This window comes from Phyllobates terribilis, unplaced genomic scaffold (genome assembly GCF_046119375.1).
Source record: "Phyllobates terribilis strain yellow unplaced genomic scaffold, ASM4611937v1 Scaffold_74__1_contigs__length_7073193, whole genome shotgun sequence".
Classification (NCBI taxonomy): domain Eukaryota; kingdom Metazoa; phylum Chordata; class Amphibia; order Anura; family Dendrobatidae; genus Phyllobates; species Phyllobates terribilis.
The window spans coordinates 748009-758279 of record NW_027362834.1 but is presented as its reverse complement, the minus strand read 5'-3'; the positions used below and the strand labels follow the sequence as shown (position 1 = coordinate 758279).

The 10271-nt window shown below is 46.6% G+C and overlaps 1 non-coding gene and 3 pseudogenes across 1 annotated transcript; all 4 read right to left on the bottom strand.

Annotated features, from left to right (window-relative positions):
• Window positions 1–1968: 1968 nt before the first annotated feature.
• Window positions 1969–2046, bottom strand: LOC141196447 (U2 spliceosomal RNA; annotated as a pseudogene).
• A 1117-nt stretch (window positions 2047–3163) lies between these two features.
• LOC141196341 (U2 spliceosomal RNA) lies at window positions 3164–3340 on the bottom strand (annotated as a pseudogene).
• Window positions 3341–9449: 6109 nt separating this feature from the next.
• LOC141196211 (U2 spliceosomal RNA) lies at window positions 9450–9631 on the bottom strand. Its single transcript, XR_012268775.1, has one exon. It is a non-coding gene; the product is annotated as a U2 spliceosomal RNA (small nuclear RNA).
• A 524-nt stretch (window positions 9632–10155) lies between these two features.
• Window positions 10156–10271, bottom strand: LOC141196470 (U2 spliceosomal RNA; annotated as a pseudogene).

Genomic DNA, 10271 nt, shown 5'->3' with positions numbered 1-10271 from the left:
TCTGAACTTGTCCTTGATGCTCCTGACATTAATGGAAAATAAGTTAATATTAGCCATCATGTAGGGAAAAAAGAAAAAGTTAGCGCAGGCAATACACCTTAGTTACCACTCCGGTCGGGTGGTCCCTCGTCGGTGTTGACTGCTGGTGACGGGATCACCAGCAGGCCCTCTTCCTCCATCTGGTCAAGCAGCGCGGCCTCGATCTCGGCGACCACCAGTTCCTCCTCTTCTGGCTCGGCCACCAGGGTCTCAACCATGTGCTCCATCTCTTCTGGCTCAGGGAGGGTATCCTCCTTTTCGCCTACGAAATCCAGAATCTTCTTTTTGGAGGATTCAGTAGCAGGGCTGTCCTCCACCTTCCTCTTTCCCCGGGTTGGAACTGGGGAGACAAGAAGGGGAAAATCCTCCTCGGAATAGATAGCGGCGGGTGGAGGAAAGGTTAATTCCACCGCTACCATGGTCTGGGGAGGGAGAGTGGCTGCCGGGGCAGGGGAAAGGACACCTGCTGAGGAGTAGGGGAAGGAGTAAGAGGAAGTGGAATCCTCAGCAGGGGTGGCCGGGGTGGGGGGGGATTGGACGGGGGTGGCAGGGGGAGGGATCGAGAGAGGGGTGACAGAACTCTTACCCTCCTTTGACTTTTTCTTCTGCTTCGGAGCTGCTGGGACCGTCGCTGGGGCTTTGGCCACCGACTCCTTGACCGCTTTGGCCTTGGTCGTCTCGGCCTTGGCCGCTGGGGCCTTGGTCGTCGCGTCCTTGACCTTCACAGGCCTGGTCGTCGGGGCCTTGTCCTCCGTAGCTGGGGTCGTCGCAACCACCGATGCCCAGGATCTCTCACGCTTGGGGCAATCCTTGTACAGATGAGCCGCCAGCCCACACAGGTTGCAGGACGTCTTCTTCGGGCAGTCCTTCGAGCTGTGTCCCGTCACTCGACAAATCCTGCAGGCATCCTCCTTGCAGTCCTTCATCTCGTGGCCATTCTTGCCGCATCTCCTGCAGTTCTGCGGCATGTCCGGGTAATAGATGAGGCCGTAGGAGTTGCCCAGGGAGAATGTCGGGGGCAGGTGCCGAAGTCCGTCTGAGTACGCCAGGTCCCTGTGAAGTCTAACGGTCACCGACCACTTACCTGTCCAGAAGCCGAGTCCATTCAGGATGTGAGAGGGTTCCTTCACAACCAAACAGAAGCGTCTCAGGAAGGTACAGATGTCTTGGCCTGGGGAGTGCGGGTTGCGCATGGAGACCGTGATCCTCCTTTCGTCCCTCTGGATAGGGCAGCTACCTGTAAAGGCAGAGAAAGAATTATCCGGTCCTTTTGCGCTTACCATTTCCCAGAACCTCCTGCAGGTGTTCACAGTGGCGAAGGTGACGAAGAAGATCCCCGTCAAGAAGGTCTGGATGCTGAGGGTGTCCGACCTGGAGAAGCCTCGATCCAGCAGCATCTTCTGGCAGAACACGTCCGAGGACATGTCCGGCACCCTCCCATCCACTTCCTTCAGCTTCAGGGCCACCGTCTGCCGCATCCATGGCTCCAGGGCTGGAGCTTCGTGGCGGGGCTTCTGGGGTCCCTTCTGCTGGCCAGTCGTGGAGGCAGAGTCCTTGGGGTCAGAATCGGCTCCTGGCTGGGCCCTCCTGGCTGTCCCCTGCTCCAGGCTCTTCTTTTCGGCCTTCATCTCAGCGCTTGCCATGGCTTTCCTCCTGCAGTTACTTCTTGGAGCTGGATCTGGAACTCTTCCCGGAATGGGTGGAGCTATGCAGATTCTTCTCCAGTCGTGTTCTGGACAAATTCCCCGAAAGGTCTTTGTCTCGATGATTTTCTTCCTCGAAGATTCCACAGGACAGCCCGATTCTTCTCCGAGTCTTCATCTTCTTCTGGATTCTTTAGAGCTTCTTCCTCCCACCGATATCCGCCTTCCTTCTCCGATGTCAGCTGGGCTCCGAAGCTCTTCTCCTTCCGAGTTCGATCGCTCTCGTCAAGTGTAGATCGTAGCTCTTGTGTTCTTAAAAGAACAGATACTACACTTGATCTTAGCCAAAAGGCCGAGAAGCGATAACCAGAATTGGTTTCAAACTACGGAGCCACCCAAGGATCCTGAAAAGTCCATTTGTGGAGATGAGCTCCTGGACTCCCGTTAAGAAGACATGTTGTCAACCTCTAGATCCCTTACATGCCTGCACTTTTCGGCTTGCTGCTGCTGCAATCCACGCGTTTTAGATCTGCATAACTCCACATCTTTAAACACAGCACCTTCACCCCCTGCTGTTCCCACCCGCCTCAACACCGTTGGAAGGGAGGAGAACCAATCTTAAGGCGGGGGGTGGGGTGGAACGAGCAGCTGTCTACCCTTAGCAGGAGGGCTCCTGATTACATACCTCTCCTGCTGCTGCTGCTGCTGGCTGTCCAGCAGCAGACTGAAGGTGGCTGCTGCTGTGCACAGGTATATAAAGGCTCAGATCCTATTATGACACGCGCAGCCAGCGTTCCATTGCCACATTCCATCTACTGCAGGCAGGATACCTGGCTGGCTGAATGTCGCTGAGAAGCTCACAGAGACCGCCATAAGCAACAGTTTAACAGAATGCCACAGACTAATCAACCAAACTTTTTGGGTTGGGTTCTCTTTTATAGTCTGCAGGCATTAAATGAAAGAAGTCAGTGTTCCAGCAGAGGGAGACAACGTTTCAGAAAAGGCATTGTAGCAAACCAAAAAAGAAATTTTAAGCACAGCAGAGTAACCAGCGCACATACCTGTTAGCTCAGGTGAGTTTAAAAGGCTGCTGTTGATAACAAGGGCATTTGCTAAATAGATGGTGTGTGTGCAACAATATACTGAAAGGTCAATTATATTGTGCAGCTTATCTCACCACCTGTAGTTATTTAGGTGAAAGCTCCAAAATGCTTGCCTAATATGTCTGTTTATCCAAAAGGAAGTAAAAAGGGAGAACTAGAAAGATAGCATTGCATCACATTACATGGCAATGCAATGCACAGTTGCTGAAGTTGAACCAAAATGAGCTTGTAATCTGGCTTCTGCAACTTTGAACATGAAAAATCCAATGAGGAGAAGAAAAGCAAAGCCAAAGAGTCCATCCCAAAATCCGACAAACAAGCAAAATGAACAAAAAACATTGAATTCAATTCTTTCTGATTTTAGAAACTGCATTAAAGAAGGGGTGCACCGGTCCTGGAGATACTGCAATACCAGGTCAATGCGTGGAGTGGACAGAGCAAGCTCTTTTTCCATCTCCCTGTTCTAAAAATCCATTTAATATATGGTCCCCAGATAGGGGACGTATCAGATATTAAACTGATAAGAACAGATTTTTTTTTTTTTTTTTAAACCATTCAGGTTAGTTTTATAGCAAATCAGTAGGATATACCAAAACTGTTGCAAAAAAAACTTCTCATCATCATGGCCATATTTATTAAGCATAAAGTAACCTAATATTACAGAAAGAAGAACATCTTATTAATATAAACCAAAAGATCACTGAAATTTTACAATATGCCTCCACTTTTTAAATTTCCACATTCCCTCGGCATCTGTTCCACCACCGCTACTACTATCCATCTTGTAAATCAAAAATAGCCTAGAAAGAATAATCCTAATACATTCATTTACTGTGATTGATTTCCTTTTAAATACACAAAGATTCCTCACATCCCACAAACTTTCTAACACACAAGCCATAATTAACCACAAAACTCTCTCCTTTACACGTCCACTTGCACCAATACCAAACATAACCACACGCCAATCCACAAAAGTCACTCCTGCCAAACTCCTACACAACCCCCCTACACATTTCCACACGTCTTGCGCAAAATCACAATTCCACATCAGATGCATAACCGTCTCACAACCATTACATCCATCTCTTGGACAAACATCCGACCTAATCAAACCTCTCTTCTTTTGAACGTCTCTCACTGGAAGAATATTGTGAAACGCCATCCACACTACATCCTTCTGTTTGTTGGACATCCCATGCATACCCAACTTTCTCCAAGCATCCGCAACCTCATTCCCTCTCAAACCAACAATATTAGACTCGACCTCATTTGCACACAATTTCCTATACACCCTCTTAGTCATTCTAAACTCATCCACCGGCACACTCAGCAAATCATACTTCTTGACAAACTTCTCAATCACCTCATACCACACCGGACACTTAAAAGACACAGGCACTCTCGCATCCCTCTTTCTCCAACCTAACCCATACAACATCCATCCTGCAGAATAACTTGCCATACATGCACCCTTATTACCTTTACCCAACAATACCACAATCGTCTTAATATAATGGAGCCCTAAAAAAACCTCAACATTAGGAAATCCCAAACCACCATGCTGGCAGGCCTTATAAAGGCTTTCCCTCTTCAGCTTCTCCATCTTGCTGCACCAGAAAAAGGAAAAAATCATTTTCTCAACTCTCTTCACTTTCCTAAAAGGGGATGGAAAAATTATGGCCACAAAAAGCAGAATGGGTAAGATCACTGCTTTGATAACTAGAACTTTGCCCCGCAAAGAAAGATCTCTCATTCTCCAAAAATTCAATTTTCGCTCAACACGCATACCACACTCGTCCCAACTCTCATTTCCTTTCAGATCATCATTGAAAAATACCCCTAAAACCTTAATTGCACTCTCCTCATACTTAACACCTTCCATACGAATACTGTCATCTCCAAAGCATTTGAAACTACACTTAGTCCAGTTAACTCTAAAACCTGATGCACCACAGAAAAAATCCAAAAGCAACCTCACCCTACTCATTGAAGCCATACTTTCACTCACCATCACAACATCATCCATGTAACCTAACACCTTCACATGCTTACCACCACTCCCAGGCACTAACAATCCTCTCATCATTTTCTCACGTCTCACTAAACACAGCAAAGGCTCAATCACACATACAAACAAGACAGGGGACATAGGGCACCCCTGTCTTACACCAGACCTAATCATCACTTTGTCAGACAACCATCCATTCACTAAAAACTCACTTGACACATAATCATATAAAGACTTAACTCCATTCAGAAAAACCCTAGGGAAACCCATCCTCTCCAATACTTTAAACAGAAACACATGCGAAACTCTATCAAAAGCCTTTTCGAAATCAATTGCTAACACCATACACTTCTGCTTTCTAGTCTTACAATCCCCAAGCATATCCCTTAACAATAACAAATTATCACTTATACTCCGACCAGGCACGGCACACACTTGGTCATCCTCCACAACCCTACCAATCACCTCACGCATACGATTTGCTAACAATTTACTGTAGACCTTATAATCAGCGTTAAGCAATGATATGGGTCTCCAGTTCTCCAAACGCTTTTTCTCACCCTTCTTAAACACAAGAACCACTATACCCTCTTTCATACTGTCACACAAAACACCATTCATCCACATATACCTACAAACCTCAGTCAAGTCCTTACCCAAAAACTCCCAAGCTTTCACATACAGCTCCACAGGCAACCCATCCTTCCCAGGCGTCTTATTCTTTTTAGCACTCATAACAACATTCCTCACCTCATCCAAAATAACATCCTCACACAAAGCATCACATTCATCCGAACCAAGTCTCTTCTCCATACCACTCAATACATGCGACACAAGTCCAGGATCAATCCATTTCTCATCGTACAACTTACTATAGAAGCCATTCACCTCATTCAACACATTCTTCCCAACCACACTAGATCCATCTTCACCTACCACTTCACTCAAATCCAACTTCCTTCCATTCATTTTTTTAAAAAAGTACCTGGTGCACTTTTCATTCTTTTCCAAATGCTCTAACTTGGTACGGTAAATAATCTCTTTACCTTTTTCATCCAGAAGACATTTTAACTCATTCTTAGCAACCTCAAGCTGATCAGACATATCCATTCCTTTCCTAACACACCCACGCAACCAATCAATCCGTCTACTTAAGTCATTAAATCTATTACGATATCTGGCAGCTTTTTTGTAGCCCCATTTTTTAAAGAAAGTTTTTAACTGTAATTTCACCCAATCCCACCATTCAAGCACACTACCAAAATCACGCTTACGCCACCTCCAACTTGCATACCTTTTCTCCAACTCACTCATCACCTCCTCATCCTCCAACAACCTCGTATTCAATTTCCAAACCCCACCCCCAAACACCATGTCCCCATTCGCACTAAAAACTCCACGCAAACACTCATGATCAGAAAAAGGTACCTTATGTTGAACATAACTTGAACAAACCATATTTTTGGAAAATAACATCCTATCTATCCTCGATGAAATATTACCACGGTCAGCATAATATGTAGGCGGTGGTGGAATGCCATACTCAAGTATTGCAGCGTCTAAGAAAGAAAAATCAGAAATAAGTTGAGATAACTTTTTTCCCGTAATGTCCACATTACCTTCTGTGACACAATTACAGTCACCAACAAAAACTGTAGGAATTTTTCCAGGGAGAAAAAAAATCAATTTCTCAAGAAGAGCAAGCCGCTCCTCTTTTTTAGTAGGACAATATAAATTAATCATTCTAACCTTCCACCCCCTATAACTCAAAAAAACAATAATGCAGCGACCCACCTCCACAACCGTGTAACTATCAATAGTAATATTCTTATTACCAACTAAAATCCCCACACCATCATTTTTGTTAAAGCTGGACCCCGACCAAACATACTGGCCATAAGGCCAGTCCTTATCCCCTGGAGATTCAGTAATCCCACACTCTTGTAGACAATAGACATCTGCACTCAAACCCTTTAGATAATCCAGAACTGTTGTTCTTCGGGTAACAGATCTAATTTGCCTAACATTAAGGGACACAATGTCCCATCCAGAATGATGCGGCATAACTAAAGGGGATCACACATAACCTGAAAAAAAAAGAAAGAAAACATCAACTCAACCTTCATCAAGCAAAGCAAAGCTATTACCATCTGGCTGAATGCCAAATGTAACAATGTCAGGAGAAAATACATCTGACGGGTAAGCACGAGAGTCCACCGGGCTATCACACACGGCAGCAATGGATGAACACTCAGTCCTTGGCTTCTTCTTGACCACATCAGGATCCTCCTCATCAGAGAAACGGACAGCAGACAAGTCCCCTTGGCCACCGCCCCCGATCTCCTCTGAAGCAGTATTGCACCAAGATATGACAGGAGAATTGGACAAGTCCATTTCCCCCTCACCACGGACACCAAACTGGGGAGGGAAAGGTGACATCACCTCTGGAATCACCATGTCAAAGCCTCCTGACGCAGGAGGCTGAAGCTGGGCATCTTCAAATATGTCGTCCATCTGAGTGCCATCCTCTTCCTCTTGGGGAGCAGTTGCCTCCCCGACATCCGGAAGGGGACCTTGTGGAACCCTAGTAGAAGTCGAAGGAACAGCAGGCCCCTCCGCGACCACTTGAGCAAAAGACTTAGGAGTGGTTCTAGCTTGACACTGCCTAAGAACATGCCCCTCCTCACCACAAGCATCACACTTTACCTGGTTCTTGCAGTCTTTCGCCATATGACCAGACGTGTTACACCTCCTGCAGGTTGGCGGATACCTGCAGGACTCCTGGACATGACCATACTTGTTACATCTTCTGCAGAAAAAAGGAGCATCAGGAAAGTACAAGAAACCAGTGTCTCTCCCAATAGAGAAACTCATAGGAGGATAATGTATGCCCCCTGGCCCCTCGGGGTCTGTAGCAAAACGAACAAAGTACTTGTATTTGCCAGTCCACAAGCCTTCTTCATTCGAGATCTTGTGGGAAAAATGCACATAAGTACAATGCCTCCTCAAGAATACAGTAATGTCCTCCTGGGGGATAAAGGGATTGTGCATAAACACAACAACAGGAACATCCCCCTTTGAATAGAGGACAGTAAAAGTGAGTCCATCTAGGAGGGAGTTCTCAGTATGGCCTTTCAAGGTTCTATAAAGATTTTGGCAAGCAGCCATAGTAGAAAGAACCAGCACATACCTTCGATGACTTCTAAATTCCTGCAGGCAAAGAATGTCCGACTTCTTAATCTTCAATGCTTCATAGAAGATGGCATTCACCAGGTAGGACATGGAAAAATGTCGCTTCTTCTCCTCGGAAATCTCAATGCGAAATCCATTCTTGACCCGGGGGTCCCCGGTCCCAGCAAATTTCAGCTTGACTCCCATAGTCAGCCACGGAAATCGCCTTCCCGTTTCCTCCTAACTCTCCCCCTATAGCAGCATCCAGCTTAAGCCACCGGAGTGGCGATGCTGGAAGGCCGAGGGCTAGCACTCAAGGAACCTGATGTCCAGACACTTGATCTGAGCCAAAAGGCCGAGAAGCGATAACCAGAATTGGTTTCAAACTACGGAGCCACCCAAGGATCCTGAAAAGTCCATTTGTAGAGATGAGCTCCTGGACTCCCGTTAAGAAGACATGTTGTCAACCTCTAGATCCCTTACATGCCTGCACTTTTCGGCTTGCTGCTGCTGCAATCCACGCGTTTTAGATCTGCATAACTCCACCTCTTTAAACACAGCACCTTCACCCCCTGCTGTTCCCACCCGCCTCAACACCGTTGGAAGGGAGGAGAACCAATTAAGGCGGGGGGTGGGGTGGAACGAGCAGCTGTCTACCCTTAGCAGGAGGGCTCCTGATTACATACCTCTCCTGCTGCTGCTGCTGCTGGCTGTCCAGCAGCAGACTGAAGGTGGCTGCTGCTGTGCACAGGTATATAAAGGCTCAGAGCCTATTATGACACGCGCAGCCAGCGTTCCATTGCCACATTCCATCTACTGCAGGCAGGATACCTGGCTGGCTGAATGTCGCTGAGAAGCTCACAGAGACCGCCATAAGCAACAGTTTAACAGAATGCCACAGACTAATCAACCAAACTTTTTGGGTTGGGTTCTCTTTTATAGTCTGCAGGCATTAAATGAAAGAAGTCAGTGTTCCAGCAGAGGGAGACAACGTTTCAGAAAAGGCATTGTAGCAAACCAAAAAAGAAATTTTAAGCGCAGCAGAGTAACCAGCGCACATACCTGTTAGCTCAGGTGAGTTTAAAAGGCTGCTGTTGATAACAAGGGCATTTGCTAAATAGATGGTGTGTGTGCAACAATATACTGAAAGGTCAATTATATTGTGCAGCTTATCTCACCACCTGTAGTTATTTAGGTGAAAGCTCCAAAATGCTTGCCTAATATGTCTGTTTATCCAAAAGGAAGTAAAAAGGGAGAGCTAGAAAGATAGCATTGCATCACATTACATGGCAATGCAATGCACAGTTGCTGAAGTTGAACCAAAATGAGCTTGTAATCTGGCTTCTGCAACTTTGAACATGAAAAATCCAATGAGGAGAAGAAAAGCAAAGCCAAAGAGTCCATCCCAAAATCCGACAAACAAGCAAAATGAACAAAAAACATTGAATTCAATTCTTTCTGATTTTAGAAACTGCATTAAAGAAGGGGTGCACCGGTCCTGGAGATACTGCAATACCAGGTCAATGCGTGGAGTGGACAGAGCAAGCTCTTTTTCCATCTCCCTGTTCTAAAAATCCATTTAATATATGGTCCCCAGATAGGGGACGTATCAGATATTAAACTGATAAGAACAGATTTTTTGATTGAAGCTGCATCCAAGGCACTGAAAAATGTGACCGAAGTCACACCAAAACAGCGCACGAGGCGAGGATTCATGTGGACCCTTCCCGGAGGAGAGGGTCCCTAATAAACCATCCCCATCCCTCCGAGCCAGAAGGCCACAGCGAGGGTCAGGGATCTCCGATGCTCTCCCTAGCCGAAGCCGGAGAAGAGCCGTTTTCGTGCTCCCAGCTTCCATCTAGGCTGCCACCCTAGTGGAGCTGGAGCCTGTGTTGGTTTCTCAGCCCAAAGCTGACCGGACCTCCGACCGGGTTTATAAAAATTCCCCTTCCTAGCCCGGAGGCCAGGAATAGGGGGGGTTGCTCAGAAAGTATGATTGGCAAAGGTGCGGCGTGCTACGAAGCCAAGTCTTTCTGGGGTTCCCAGTCCCAGTAAGCTTGGACTCCCACCAGGGCGCCTACTCCTGGGGCACATTGCTCCAAAGCCCTCACACTTACCCAGCCTAGTGACTTCGATCCTGGAGGGCCATGTTTTCCATCAGATAACTCTATGAGCCACCTGGCGTACTAACAAGTGCACCAAACCAGTGTGTAATATGCATCAATTTACTAGGGCAGCCCAAGGACAAAACTGCCTTTTCAAAAGATACTACACTTGATCTTAGCCAAAAGGCCGAGAAGCGAT